Source organism: Physeter macrocephalus, chromosome 1 (assembly GCF_002837175.3).
Source record: "Physeter macrocephalus isolate SW-GA chromosome 1, ASM283717v5, whole genome shotgun sequence".
Classification (NCBI taxonomy): domain Eukaryota; kingdom Metazoa; phylum Chordata; class Mammalia; order Artiodactyla; family Physeteridae; genus Physeter; species Physeter macrocephalus.
In genome coordinates, this window is record NC_041214.2 from 81,089,690 (window position 1) to 81,105,051 (window position 15,362).

The 15,362-nt window shown below is 42.8% G+C and overlaps 1 long non-coding RNA gene across 22 annotated transcripts in view; it reads left to right on the forward strand.

The window, feature by feature from the left end:
• LOC114486608 (uncharacterized) overlaps positions 1–15,362 on the forward strand; it is an 85,026-nt gene that overhangs the window by 6,097 nt on the left and 63,567 nt on the right. For 17 of the 22 annotated variants that reach the window (XR_008617201.1, XR_008617197.1, XR_008617198.1 and 14 more), the window contains 6 exons: positions 858–927; positions 1,027–1,242; positions 8,570–8,711; positions 11,700–11,829; positions 12,169–12,237; positions 14,649–14,693. This is a non-coding gene — a long non-coding RNA (uncharacterized lncRNA). Of the gene's footprint in view, positions 1–857; positions 928–1,026; positions 1,243–8,569; positions 8,712–11,699; positions 11,830–12,168; positions 12,238–14,648; positions 14,694–15,115; positions 15,325–15,362 lie in introns of all 22 variants that reach the window. The other 5 variants (XR_008617179.1, XR_008617194.1, XR_008617202.1 and 2 more) reach the window with 3 other exon arrangements.

A 15,362-nucleotide genomic window follows, 5' to 3' on the forward strand; every position in this document is an offset into this window, starting at 1 on the left:
GGCCAAGGCTCACGGGCCCGCCGGCTCCGCGGCATGTGGGATCTTCCCGGACGGGGGCATGAACCCGCGTCCCCCGCATCGGCAGGCGGACTCTCAACCACTGCGCCACCAGGGAAGCCCTGATTTATATTTTAAGAAAAGCACCCCAGCTATTGTGTGGAAGATGAATTAGAAAGAAGCGTGAGGAGATTCTTGAAGAAGCTGTGGTAGGAGTCCCAGGGAGAGATGAAGGTAGCTGGGCTTGGGGAGGTAGCAGTGCAGGTGGTGAGGTAGCAGTGCAGGTGGTGAGGTATGGAAGGTTTGAGACCTACTTTGGTAGTAGAATGGACAAGATTGAAAAAGAGATTGGGTTGAGTAGGAGTGGGTGGTAAAGGAGAGAAGGGTATCAAGAATGAATCCCAAGTTTCCAGTTTATGCAATTGGGTGGATGTGTTTCTATTTACTGAGTTAGAAACACTGCAAAGGAAGAACTTTCAGGTGGGTAATTACTGGCAGTCAAGAACTCAGTTTTGAACGTGGTATGTTTGAGATGTCTCTGAAGTAAGTGTCCAAGTAGGCAGTTAGATATTTAAGATCTGCTCTCAAAAGAGATGTCTGGTTTGGAGATATCAATTTGGGATTCGTCAAAATAGAGGTAGTATTTGAAGCTAGGAGGAAATATTGGTTTTCATATCAGACCAGGCACTGAAAAATAGAATAGAAAATGGTAAATGTGGAATGGATCTTAGAAATACTCCAGTCCAAACTCATTTCTCAACTGATAGCAAAACTGGGAGCTAAAGTGAAGCCATTGGTGGAAATGGAGTTGATAGGAGACTAGGTCTCCCTTTTGGAAAAGCACTTTTCTTGTTTTGCAGTGTCTTGTCAACATTTGACATCAAAATGGGGGAGACTGAGAAATCGCCTATGTGAGACATAATTATACAGGTATGGCTCATGGTGTCACGTCTCTTATTTTATATTTTATATATGCTGTATGTAAACCACCACATCCTCATAACTAATTTGCTCCCCTCTTCCTTTCAGAAACTTGGAACCTTTTCTGCTGGTTCCCTACTTATTGAAAAGATGATGCAATCATCCCAAATGAACATACCTGGGCAATTTGCTATCGAGGGGGTCCATGCCTTACAGTGGGGACTGAGCTGCTGAAGGCACTTTCCTGTGCAGCTCCATCCTACTCAGTTTAGCACCTGTGACCCCTGCAATTATTTAGTAACCGGACCATCTCTCCTCCCGAATGTGAGTGCCTGAAAGTCAGGAGCTACTTTTACTTTCCTTGATATGTATCTTAATCTTGCCCTGGCACCTGTGATAAGTAACTTAGTCATCTAATACATGCTTTGAATGAGAGGGACACAATAAACTGAAACCTTCCATTGGAATTAATGCACCTTTAGTTATCTTTCCATCCTTCCAAGTAAATACATTTACAGAGCACATGCTATATGTCAGGTATGGTGCTAAAGGTTGCAGTTGTGTTCAGTCTTTAAAATACAGGTATCGTGTAACAGTTGCGATCAGCTCTCATCCAGTATAGTTAGGCTTATTCATCTGTATACTTTGCATACCTTCCATGCAAGTCAACAAATATTGTGCATCAGCCATGTGTATAGAGGTGAGAAGGGAAGCCTCTGTCACTCAGGGCTATAAGGCCAGTGCAGGGGAGAGATATACTGGACACTAGCAATGACAAGGGCCATCACTGAGCTACAAACAATATACTTGGTTAAATATGGGAACATGATTGCTTCAAACTAAGAGATCTAAAAACGTTTCCTGGAGGGGTGGAGTTTGAACATAATAATAAAATAATGTAAAATAATGAAAGCATCCTTGAAATAAACATCAAAGTAATACATCTTTGAAATAATAAGAGCTAACACATACATGGGACTTAGTACATACTGTTCTAAAGTACTTTACACTTGTGAGCTTACTTTATCCTCACAACAATCTTATAAAATGGGTGGTACTGTTATCCTCACTTTACAGATGGGAAACTGAAGCACAGAAAATAACTTAACTAAGGTCAAACAGCTAGCAAACAGCAGAGATGGGGATTTGAACCCTAGTGATGTAATACTTTGCTCTTAGTCATTATGCTCTCCTGCCTTATGAATGAAGGTTAGAACTTCAACAGCCAGGTTCAGAAGAGGGGGTGTGGGGAGGAGGGCATTTCACACAGAACGAAGAGCTCAAACAAAAGCACAGAGGTTAGGTATACACCTAATAATGCTTTATTTTGCCTAGAAAGCTGTAGAGTTTGCAAAGAACTTTCTCAGTCATTCTTTAATGCTCCTCCTTGTGACCCTGTGAAGTATGCCGTGATTATTATTCCAATTGGAAAGATGAGGCAATTGGGAGCCAGGATGGGAAGGCACCAACTGGGCTAGTGAGATGCAGTGTGAAATTCAAAACCCAGTCATTTCACTTCAGACCAGTGCCTTTTCCCATGTTGTAGTGCTAGCAACTAAATATATTCATTGCTCCTGGTTCTGAGCAAGGCTCCAAGCTAGCCTTTTCATATATGTTCTAATTTCATCTCCACAATGGCCCTGAGCGGTAGGTGTTGTTGCATTTCCAAAGAGGAAACAGTTCAATTCTGCCTCTACTTTTTTTTTTGAGAATACTAATGATTCCCTATGAGGCATGTTGATTTTCGGGTTCATGCTTTGTCCACTCTTTGGTCCCTGGGAACCCCTGAGGCTGGAGTATAACCTGTGCTTGAGCACAGGCGGCTTCTCTAAAAATGGAAAATCCCAATTCATCTCTTTGCCAAATCCTTCCAGTCACTCCTGCATTTGGCCAACCTTTGCAGTGTGGTGAAAGTCAACATTTAAATATGAAACCCGGCTTGGTTTCCAAAAATTTAATTGCATTATTAAGAATTAGGGCTTTGTGGTTCTCTGAGGGGAAAGGCTGGGAACGAGGCTGACCAAACCCTCAAGGCTGGCCAGCAATTTGGTGTAATTGCTGAAATACTTGATGTAACCTGGGTCCGCACTGGTTGGCGGTACCATCCGCAACTCAGTGAGTACCCGCTGTGTAGGGCATAGTTCTAGGCCCTCCAGGAGAAATATAAATTAGTGGCTAGAGAAAAAGATTGGCTGTACCATGGATCCAGTGACGTGTATGTCAAATGCCAAAGAAAGCCCATCAGGCAAGAGCTGGTAAAAATTCGTAGCCAGCCACACGGCCTGAGGCAGCAAGGGCTGGATTCCCAAGCATCAGCTTTGTTTGTGCATGTTCAGTCTGGGAATCAGGTAGAGAAGACTCTGTAGTCCTGTTGCCTTCCGGATTTGATTAAGGCTCTTAGGAGGGTCACGACCTCAGCCTCGAAGGGCAACATTGGAAAAAGACAACAAAAAAGAGAAATAAGATGACTAAAGCTTTTAGTGCAAAGAGGAGGGAGGATGCATGGAATGAAAACTGGGAAGTTTCCATTTGATTTTCATGGCCACCAATATAGTGAAGGGCCTGGTTTTTAAAGCTGTTGTCAAGCCTTTCAAGAGTCTCCCTGCAAGCTGGATGCCAAGCCAGAGGTCTAAGATGATTTCTCTCTATGCCTCTTGCCTTGGTATGCTGATTTATAAAAGAGGAAAGCAACTGCTAGCTCACAGGTATGCTTTTGAGGATTAAATGTGGCAGAGCACAGTAAATGGCTCATTAACATAAATGTGCAGAAAATAGACTGTTTGATATCCTGTCCAGCTATCCCAGCCATCTGGTAAACAATGGGACTAGACAGTTAGACTCATTTAACAGAAACTCATCTGATCCAACACCTGAATGTGGTAGATGAGAATGGAGAAGGCACCCAAGGGTGCCAAGGAAGTGAGAGGCTGAGGGGGGTGTTTGATGTGGGGAGGCGTGAGATCCTGAGAGCTTGGCTGAGCCCCTTGTGACATAATCTAATTTCATACTGACAGGAGACATAGGCAGGGGTCTTCATTTCATAAGCCAAGACCCAGAGGTTCCAAATGGAAACAGCATCCCTGAGATCAAAGAGCTACTAAGCCAATGAGGGGGGTTCGAAGCCTGGTTGAGTTCAATCCAAAGCCCATGCTCTTGACCTTACACTATCTCGCCGGGTTTTCTGCTTCCTTGCAAAGACAAATGTTTCAAGGTTTCCATAGCACCTTCAGAAAGCAGTGGTGGCTAGGGAGAAGGTTGTTTTTATTTATTTATTTATTTATTTAAAAGTCTGTCTATGAGTCACTGTGTAACCCTGCTTTATGCAGCTCAGTTTTACAGTCTAAAATGTCTAAATGCACCAGATGCCCCAGGCCTCTTTCACCCCTAACACTCTAATTGGTGCTTCACACCAAAGAGAAAATGGTTCTCCTTTGCCTCCAAATCCAAGTAGTTCTTACCTATAAAAATCACTTCTTTAAAATTGTCTGTATATGTTTCTTATGATTATCTGAGGCCAGTGCAAAGAGATTATCTCTCTTTCCCTACCACTAGCACCCAGTAGGTGCTTAATACACTTTCAGGTGCATAAACTTTTTTTTTTTTTTAATTGGGGTATAGTTGTTTTACAATGTTGTGTTAGTTTCTACTGTACAGCGAAGTGGAGTTCCCTGTGCTATACAGCAGGTTCTTATTAGTTATCTATTTTATACATATTAGCATATATATGTCAATCCCAATCTCCCAGTGCATAAACTTTTAAAGCAAGGATTCTATCAGCATCCTATGCACTGTTACAGGCTTTGTTCTTTTCTTCTTCTTCTTTTTTTTTTTTTTTGGCATTTCTCTGACCTGTGACTCCAGTATCCATCCATCTGTAATCCATTATCCATCCAAATGAATTTACATACGTAATGACCAAAATCACACCTATTACGTACATGGTATACATGCACATGGAGATGCCTGCATATATTTAGTGGACATTGATTAAATCCCATATGTGGCAGGTAACAGGCCAGTTGCTGCAGAAGGGTTATAGGTTAAAATCTAGACTGGGTTGTTAACCATCCAAAAAGTTTTTTCTTATACCATCGCTTTTAAAAATTTTTTCTGATGCTTAGAAAGACCAGAGGGCATTGCTATAAGCTATATTATTCTTATGCTCTGCTGAAAATTTAGCTCAAAATCCTGATTTCTTCTAAATTGTTACCATGTACTGCCATACATTGTACATTCATAGCACAAGGCAGTGGCCTAGAGAAGGGTTTAGATTCACAGGTGGCACATGGACCTTCCTTTTCACTTTCTGAATTACATTTAACAGCTCAGAGTCTGTTATGTGCCTGGACCCTTGATGTTAGACTCGAGTATTATTCACTTGCCCAAATTCAGGTGACTGAGGCAGCGCTGTTGGTTGCTGAATTAGTTGCATCTAGGTCTCTGAAAAGGCAGCCTGTGGAAAGAGCACAGACTCTTAAAACAAAGCTAGTTTCTTCTGGCTCTGACGCCAAATACCTGTGTGACTCTGGGCAAGTTACTTAACTTCTCTGAGCCTCAGTTTTCTTAGCTCTAAAGAAAGGGGGAATAATACCCAACTTCCAAATGTATGTAAGGATGAAAAAAGAAGTAATTCCCAGAACCTGGTGTACAGGGAATAACAGGATTCAAGCATGTCTCCAAGTTCTTTGGCCTGAGTGAGTGTACCAAATGGAATTGTTATTTACCAATAGCACAGGGGATAAATAGCGCCTCATCTGGACACTATCCATGTCTTCAGGAAGGCACATCTTCCAATCCTGCCTTCCATGTCTCTCCCATACTTGAAAGCCCTCATGAAAGATTTCTGAATTCATCACCAATTTGGAGCCTCCTTTCCCCTTTCCTTGCCACTGGGATTATTTCAGCGACATTCTCATGCATTTCACTAATCCCCTACAATCATCCCGCTTTCAGAGTGTAAAGCACTTTCCCATCCATCACCTTATTTGATCTTCACAACAGCCCCATGAGAACACAAGCCAGTGTTGTTATCCTTCTGTGACAGATGAGCAAGCAGAGGCTTAAAGAGGTTAAGTGGCTAGTCCAGGGTCACACTTCCAGATTCAGGTCTATGACTCTGAATTCTATCCATGAGCTTTCTATTATACCAAGCAGCCATGGGATTTTTGCCACATACTAAAAGACAGACAATAGGTATCCTGGAAGAAATAAAAACAGGAAGGTATAGACTGACAGAGAACGAGTCCATTAGTCTGACCCTCCCCATCCCCCTGGTCCCCACCAGGCCCTTGCCCAGTGTTTCTCTCTCCTGGGCACTCCCTTCTCAGCCTCTGGTCATTCAGGTCCTCCCCATGGTTCAGAGCATCTCTTAAACCCACGCTCCTCCACGAGGCCTTTGGCCAGCCACCCACCCACTTTTTTATCTAAAATTTACTGAATGCTAGACTCTGTGCTCTACTGTCTTCTAGCGGGGAGAAACAGACAATAAACTCAAGAGTGAATAGAGTTTATTTTATTACCATAAAAACATTAGTTTTTATGGTAATAAAAGCTAAAAAGGAAAAACACAGAGAAGAGGGACAGGGCATGTGTGAGGGGTAAGGGTGCAAAGTGAGGCAGACTGCTAGTGTAGGTGCACTGAGCAGGTTATACTAGAGGCAGAAAGGAGGCGAGAGAGAGGACCGCTTGGGTATCGGGTTGACAGCAGCAGGCAGAGGCTGCAAGCACCACGGCCCTGAGCCACCGCGTGCGCTGGGTGTTTGAGGAACAGCACAGAGGCTGGTGTCTCTGGTGCAGAGTGAAGGAGGCCAGAGCAGTGGGAGAGGAGGACAGGGAGGAAGGGGACATACATTGTACACATCCCACTGGGCACTGGAAGAACTTTCTATGACTCTGGATGAGATGGAAAGTCATTGAGGGTTTGGACAGAATCTAAAGTTGATTTTCACAGCAGAGCTTTGGCTGCTCTGTTGAGATGGGCAAGGTGGGAGTATATCCACTGTTTAGGAGGCGTGATAATAATTCTGGAGAGAGACAATGGTGGCTTGGACTAGGAAATGGTGAGCAGTGTTCAAATTCTGTATATATTTTTAAGGCAGAGCCAGTAGTATCACTGATAGTTTGGATGTAGGTCATGGGGAAGGAAGAGTCAAGCACAGCTCCAGGTTCTTTGGCCTGAACCACTGTGACAAGTGGAATTGCTATTTACTAAGAAAAGAAAGGCTGCAAGTGGAACAAATCTGAAAGAGTCAGGGGAACACCGAGAACTCCAGCTTGGAGATGTTCAGTCAGAGAAGCCAAATACACAGGCAAAAGACTAGGACTGAACAGGCCGCTGGATTTCGGAGTCTGGGGTTCCAGAGAGAAATTGAAGCTGGAGATAGAAATTTAGGAGTTGTCACTCTTCAGATTTTATTAAAACTGTGAAACTGAATAAGATCCCCAGGGAAGTGAGCACAAACAAGAAGAGGTCTGATGGCTGAGCCTTAGGACACTTCCTGGTCAGAGGTTTGGAAGAAGTTTACCAGCCAAGATGAATGAGGAGTGGCCAGGGAGATAGGGGGAAACCTTGATATCCTTTTTGTGAAGTCCTGACAAAACCCGTCTGTCCTCTTCAACTCTTGGCTTATGTTTCTTGGGTGGAGGCAGACTGCAGCCATCTTTATTTTATTTTTTTTTTGCGGTACGCGGGCCTCTCACTGTTGTGGCCTCTCCCGTTGCGGAGCACAGGCTCCGGACGCGCAGGCTCAGCCGCCATGGCTCACGGGCCCAGCCGCTCTGCGGCACGTGGGATCCTCCCGGACCGGGGCACGAACCCGTGTCCCCTGCATCGGCAGGTGGACTCTCAACCACTGCGCCACCAGGGAAGCCCCTGCAGGCATCTTTAGAGTGAATACACATCACTTCTCCACCCTCCACGGTGCTCAGCATCTAGGAGCCCTTTGGTTAAAACTCAGCTGGTTGTCTTACAGCTGAATCACAAAATGATCAAGCATAGGGACCCAAGAAATCATCTGGCTCTATGATTTCCCAACTGTATTCTTTGGAGCAAGTCAGAGTTCTTTTGTTTCATCATTGGGAAACCTCTCTTTTCCTAGAAGGGCTAATAAAAGCAACAGTGTTCTGGCAATCAAAGGCCTCACCCCTTCCTTCTAAGAAATATTTGAGATTTCCATCAGACATCAGATATTTCAGAAAGCTCCAAGGGCTTGAATCTAGTCAAGAACATCCACCAGCCAGAGGGGCTAAGGAGCAACACTCAACATAGTGTTCTCTGAGAGTCTGGCCTCATTTCAGATTGATTTGAGAATGGAAGACACCATCTGCCATATTCCTTCCTCTTAAGACCAGCTGAAGGCCCAGGATCCTAAACAGGATAGTAGAGATCATCTAGTCCAACCACCTCCTAGAAAGATGAGGAACTTGGGCCTAGAAAGGCCCCAGTTATCTTGTTCAAAATCACATACCAAATGTGTTGGATCCAAGACTAGACACCAGGTCTCAACTTGAAACTTGCTGCTCAGAATCAGATTCAGCTAAACTCTATGAGAATTTACTATATGCCTGCAAACATGCCAGGTACTTTTACGTGTTATAATTCTTAATCCTCACCACCACCTCTAACACAGATCTTATTATCCTCTTTTTACAGTTGAGAGCAATTATGCTCAGACAGGAAAGTGACATGTCCAGAGTCACATGGCTGGCATGTTGGAAGAGTAGGATTGGAGGCCATGCCTGTTTGTCTCGGAGTCCAGTACTCACCCCAGCACACCCGCTGCCTTCCTCAGCAGGTCTGTCTCATAAGGTTATGTATTCCCACAGTATGAGCGACTGCCCCAGAGACCCTGCCCTCCTACCCATAGGTGACTCCCCTCCAGCTTGGTGTGTTAGTGAGTGACTTAACTTTGAGTCCAGAGCATGGATTCTGAAACCAAACTGCCTGGGCTTGAATCATGACTCTGCCACTTATTAGCTATGCAACTTTGGGCCATGGAACTCCCTTAAGCCCCACTTTCCTCATCTACAAAATGGGAACTATGATGTACTTACCCCCAGGGAGTTAGGATTAAGTAATAGAATGCGTGTAAATCACTTAGTAATGTCTGACATGTATAGCAGATATTCAATAAATATGAAACGTAATAGTCAGTGGCTGACTTTTTAAAAACCCTGGAGATGTTTTGAAACATACTGTCCAATGCTTCAAAATTCATTTCTGTTTTTTTTTTCTATTCTTTTTCAAATTCCCCTCCCATTTAGGCTGCCACATAACATTGAGCAGAGTTGAAAAAGAATAGAAAAAGAAATTCATTTCTGGAATATGTCTAGATGGGGAAGCCAGTACCAAAATCCAGACCTGACATGTTTTAGGAGTTCCAACAACATGCTCTGTAACAATTAGGGTTCAACTTGGAAAGAGAAGTGATACGGAATTAGATCTTACACAACTGATACAAGACCAAAGTTGTATCATTATGATAAGTCCTAAAAACCTCTTTGAAATATCAATGAAAAGGTAAAAATAGTAAATAGGTGTGTGTATGTATAGAAAAATTACTGGAAGGAAACTCATCAAAATGTTCACAGTGGATATTTCTGAGTGATGGGATAACGAGAGGTCTTAGTTTACTATCATTTACTTGCTTTCTAATTTTGTATACTAACTAAACGAGTATTCAAATCAGAAATTATTTAATTGTTAATATGTATTGTTCATTTCTTTCTTTCTTTACCTAACATCTTTTTTCTCTAAAAAAAACCACAAGATAAAGAATTGGAAACACTTATGGTTATAAAGCTAATGACGGAGAAGCGACAAGAAGGAGTTAGAATGGATATGGGATAGGAACGTAGGGCAGATAGTCACTTGAAATTGATTTAAGTTAGGAAGTGTAATCCTCTGGATTCTGAGAATCGTGAACAGAAGATATTACCGTATCCAAGTGAGAGCTTAAAAAAAAAAAAGAAATATTCAGCCATGAATATTGCTTGGTGCCATGAAACAGACACTCAACTGGGATGTCAGTGTGTCTGGGCTGGAGTCCTGGCCCATCTCAGGAACTGACTGCGTCTCACCCTCCCTGTGGCTCCCTTTTCTCCTCTCTAAAGTGAGAGCCCTCTGCATAAGGGGTTTCCTGTCGTGCCTGTGCATTTTATTTGCCAGAGCTTAAGGTCATTGGTAGAACGGTGACTGGGGAGGTTGGGAGGCGGGTGCTGGGTGACCACAGTGAGACCTCTGACTACTGTGGGGGAGAAGGTGCTGCTTCTCTGCTCACTGTCACCCTGGCAACCCTGAGAAGAGAGAGGCAAACCAAAGGCAAGACAAGAAGTTTGAGGATTTTTTAACATTCTTGGTAAAACATGTACAGACCAGAATCTGATATTCTAGATAGAGCCAAAGAATGTCAGGCCTGGAAATGTCAAAGACTATGTAGTCCAACCCTTAAGATGGGGACACGAAAACCCACAAAGGCAGATCACTTGTCTGAGACCACACAGAGCCTGGAGAGAAACAGGCTCCTAGCTGAGTGCACTGGTCATCCTACCTCTATTTCTCCAAGGTCCCACCAATGACTGATGTGAAGATGCTGATAATAACTGAGAGAGGAGGACCTTAACCCTGATAGGAACTAGAAACTTTCTTCCACGAGTAGGCACCCTAAATTGTTTAGTTTTCTTCAAGAACCTGATTGCCCATGGCAGCAGACCCAGCTTCTGATCAATAGTCATCACTTCTCTCCCTAGTATTCCAGAGGTGATCCAGGTGTGATCAGTCTAGACTCTGCTAGACAAAGCTCTTGGGCAGTGCCGACTGGCTTGGAGCGTGCTCTAACTGGTGCCTCTCCCTGATAACAGATATGGACCTGCCTAAATTTTCTCCTGGATCTCAACAGAAACCACATAACTGGTCATTGCTCCCAGAAAACCTCTCTACTAGTAAACTTGCACATAGCTGGCGACTCAGCTAAGACAAGTAATGAGCCAAGAAAAACCAAAAATAGTATGGTTTTGATATACAGGATTTTATTACTGGCATTAGTCAAGTAATTGTAGGCCAGCCAATTTTCAAAGCAGTCTTAAAAAATAATCCTTTCCCTTGATTCCCAGACACTGTGCAGAGAAAGAAGAATGAGAATATAACCTTTTTCAAAGCTCCTTTTTTCTGAGTCCTTTTAGTAACTCCACGGACTCAACTCTAGAGTCTAAAGACTTAATCTTAAAAGATTATTTTGTGGGAAGAGGCAGTGAGATGTAGTAAAAATCACACTGAGCCTAATGTCAAAAGAGTGATGATGTTTTGATGCTTCTATCTGTCAGGTGTTCAACCCTGAACAAGGCATTTCACTTTCAGGCCCTGCTTTTCCCAAAAACCTGGGATAATATTCATACTTTTCCCTTCAAACTCTGTTGTGTTGTTCAGAGGATAAACACAGTGAGTTTAAAAGCATTTGAATACTATTGTTTAATTAATTATAGTTTTAGTACAAGTTTTCAACAGCATTAGGCCTCTGCACAAAATGAAATGGGTCTCTGGGTATCAAATGTAGATGCACATTTCTGAATGGATTGGGAAAAGAATGTAGAAGGACCAAAAAAAAAAAAAAAAAAAAACCCAGAAAGAAAAAAAGAAAAATTCATTCTTTTCCTGGAAAGCTCTGTTGTTTAATCCTATTCTTGGAGTAAAAAATACTGGCCATGCTGTCGGGAACAGAACACAGCTTCTCTTTGATGTCACCCTCACCCCACAGCCAGTATCACTTCCCTTTTTTCCCCAACAGATTCAAAACCCTTATGTTTGGGCTTCTCTGGTGACCACATTAAACGTTTAAATCCCCTGCGAACATGTATTATAACCTAAACAACCAAAAGGAAGACAGAGAAGGAAGAGGAGAGAGAAGAAAGAAAGAGGTAAGTTTGTATTCTTTGGAAGGAGGATGGTTAGTGAGTCTTATATTTTAGTTTAGAGCCAAATAGTCTTTTTTCAAACAGAGAAGGTTAGTGCAACTCCAGACAGGAGCAGGAATGTGAGTGCTGCTCTCCAGCTAGTGATATTACCACCCATTTGTGATTCCTGAGAGAGAAGAGAGGAGCAAGCCAGGCCTTAACACCCCACCTGGCATCAGTGAGCATGGACCTGGCCTTTCAGGTCCAGTCCTTCTAGGGATGGGGCTCTCTCCTTTGTCTTGGGTTCCACCTGAAGTCAGGGTGAGTCCTGCCAAGATTCCGAACCCTTCTTGATCCACACAGACCAAGCTGCCATGCCTGCCAGCGTCGGACTGCACTCCTTCATCCAGCCAGCAAATCAACGCACCCAAGGTGAGGCATGGGAATCAGAAAACTGAGGGGTGGGAAGAGCCACAGGGCCGAGTAGAGAGCCCAAGACGAGAGTTAGGGCAGGAAACCTCTCTAGTGGCTCCTTTACCGTGTCATTCTTTAACTCATGAATCACTCTCCATACCCCACCGTGCACACCAGGACTCAACCGCCTTACCATATCTGGCCAGATGCTGCAAACGCTGCCTCCAGAGGCTATGACAGCTCGACACGGTCTTCTCCCCGTTGTATTTTAGACCTTCCTATGCACCGTTTTTCAAGTGGTCAGTTCTCCACTGGAGGGAAAGACAAGCCTGGTACAAGACCAAGCCAGTGATCATTAGCCAGCTCTGTGCCTTGAGCAATGCATGTGTAGTTATACTAATCAGTTGACTGATGCAGGTTCGGTTGGGAAATACTACATTTTAAGGAAGTGCAACCTTTAACTTCTGAGTTGGAGCAGGCAGCATGCCAAGGGAAGGAGGACTGGATTAAACTAGAGAACAATTCTTTGAGTTATGGGCATTGAGCTGGGCACAAACCAAGCCAGGTCCCGGGATTCTCGGAGGATCCAGGAAGAAGTGGGCAGGCAGGTAAGGGTCGGGCACCAACAGCAAATACCAGCTAGGTGATCTTGCCCCCTCCTGTGTGCCAAGTCCAGGTTTGGGCATGTCAGTTACCTCTACTGAACTTTTTTGCACACTGCTGCTGTTCATATTTAATCAAAATTTATAACCCATGGCTCAGAAACCTGGAATATTGGTGTCTTTAGTCTTAAAAGACTCAGTTAGCCCATGTGCAGAGTTGGCCTCTCTCTCTTCCTCAGTAGGGTTGAAAAACTCGTTTCTTTTTTTTTTAATGTAAATATAAAATCCATCACCCACATTCCAGAATTAGCCTGACAAGATTAGGTAGGATCAGAAAATCATAAAATTGTTGGGTTCAGAAGGTCTTTAGAGATCACACCATATCTGAATCTCCAACATAACACCCCTAACAAAGTGTCCATCATACTCCTTCTTAGATATCTCCAGGCTGGGAACTTTCTATCTCCCAAGGTGGCCCATTCCATGGTTGGTCAGATTTAGAAGTTGGGTGTTTTAAACTTATTTATTGGCTCAATTATAAGGAGGAATTTATCACAGCAAGAGAGCACTCACCAAAGACATTTGGGGCTGTGTGTAGGTTGGTGACCTCAATGGATGCAAACAGGATCCATGACCACAGACTATACCCCAAATCCCAACTCATATAAGTCCTTGGTCAGCAGAGTGAACAGAAAAATATTGGATGCTGCACACAGTGCCAGGACTAGAGATATATTTACAAATGATAGTCTTAGGTGTTTATGATAAAGTTTGTGTGAAAATCCGTCATTGGTCACAGAGAAAGGAACTTGAACTGATCTCCTTTGACTTTCACTTTTAAGAGAACATATGAAATTCAGGTCAGTATCATAGTTTTTCAGACACCAGATGGACATTTAATCTTTCCCACCAGCTTAGTAATTTCTATAGGTTTTCTTCCTCTTGAACTGATACTTAGGTCAGAAAATCATAGACTTGGGCGCCTACTACAGTTTTAGGACTAGAAGATTGCCAGAAGAAATCTTATCTGATTTCTTCATCTTAAAACTAGGAAACTAAGGCCCAGAGAGAGGAAGCAACTGACCCAAGGTCACAGAGCCCTTTTGGGATGGAGTCAGGACTAAATCACTGGTCTCCCTACTCCTAGTAGAGTGCTCTGCTCTTCATTATCAATGGTGATATGCTGAGTATGTACAAAGAGTGATGATCTCTCTAGTGTGCTTTAGGACAGGTGCTACAGAAAGTTTTATGGAATAGAGGAACGAGCGTGCCTCTCCCGTCTCCCCATGTGGCAACCTTGTGGAGGAAGGATTGCTAAAATGCCTTTTAAGATGTCAGTACACAAGAACAACAACAAAAATACACTGTGAGCACTGTCTAATTGTATCTGCATGCAAATATATCCAAACGGTCCTCATCATAAGACGTGCTAGTTATTGTGCATCTACTATGTTCCAAGCACTTTACATAACTTATTAGTTCTAATCCTCCCAAAGACTCTGTGAGGTTAATGTTATTGTTTTTCATATGAATAAACTGAGGCTCAGATGACACATGGCCAGTGTGGCAGAGTCAAGATTCGGGGCCCAGTCTTCCTGGCTCCAAAGCCTGTGTTGTTTTCACCATAGCCACCACCTTCTCTAGATTATCTCAAACCCACTCCTGTGTCCCACCCACCAACAAGCCCCAAATATTTTCTATGGCTGGTCCTGGTGTGGAATCAAGTTGAGATTTTTTTTTTTTCCTTCTTTGATGATCCAACTTAGTTATCGCCTCAGGCAGTTTGGGAAGTATCTCCCCTTTCACTGGTGTGTTCTTTTATTTAAGGCATCTTATAGAAAACAGGACAAAGTAAGACCCTAGCATCTGGTGGTAAGTTGCAATGTTTGATATGTAAACATAAATAAGTAGAAATAATAACATTCTGAAAAATGTATTCATTAGTCATAAATTTAAAAACTGTTGTTTGTACTAAAACATCTTTATATTAAAAGACCATCTATGAAATATAAAATCAGATTTTTTTTTTTTTTGCTGTAGAATTAGGTCCCGCACCTGGTTATAAATTCCTTGCATAAATAAAAAATTTTCTTTAATATATATGTCTTAAAAATATACATTTGATGTTTTAAATACAAAAGAAATACAGGGATTACATTTGCATTTGCCTTAATAAAGAAATATCTACTTTCTAGGTTAGAGTAACATTTAAATACCAAAAAATAGATCATGGATTCTGATAGATACAGTGGTCTGGTAAAGTGAAAGAAAATATAACTGTGTGACTTTGGCAGAATTATTCTATGCTCCTCTTAAAGTCTTGGGTTAAAGTCCACAAACATGGAACATCACAGTCCTCTTGGAGTTCTGCTGCAGAGGACAACTGTATGGCAGTTTAAAGAAGCCAGCCCTGGGCCAACAAGAGTACTGTCTTCTTAGGAATGAAGTAGTTATAAGGTGCAAGATGTATGATTTATACTCCTATTTCATACCCATGTGAAAGGTAAGCATCCTCTCTTCCTTCTAAAATTCACTAGGGAT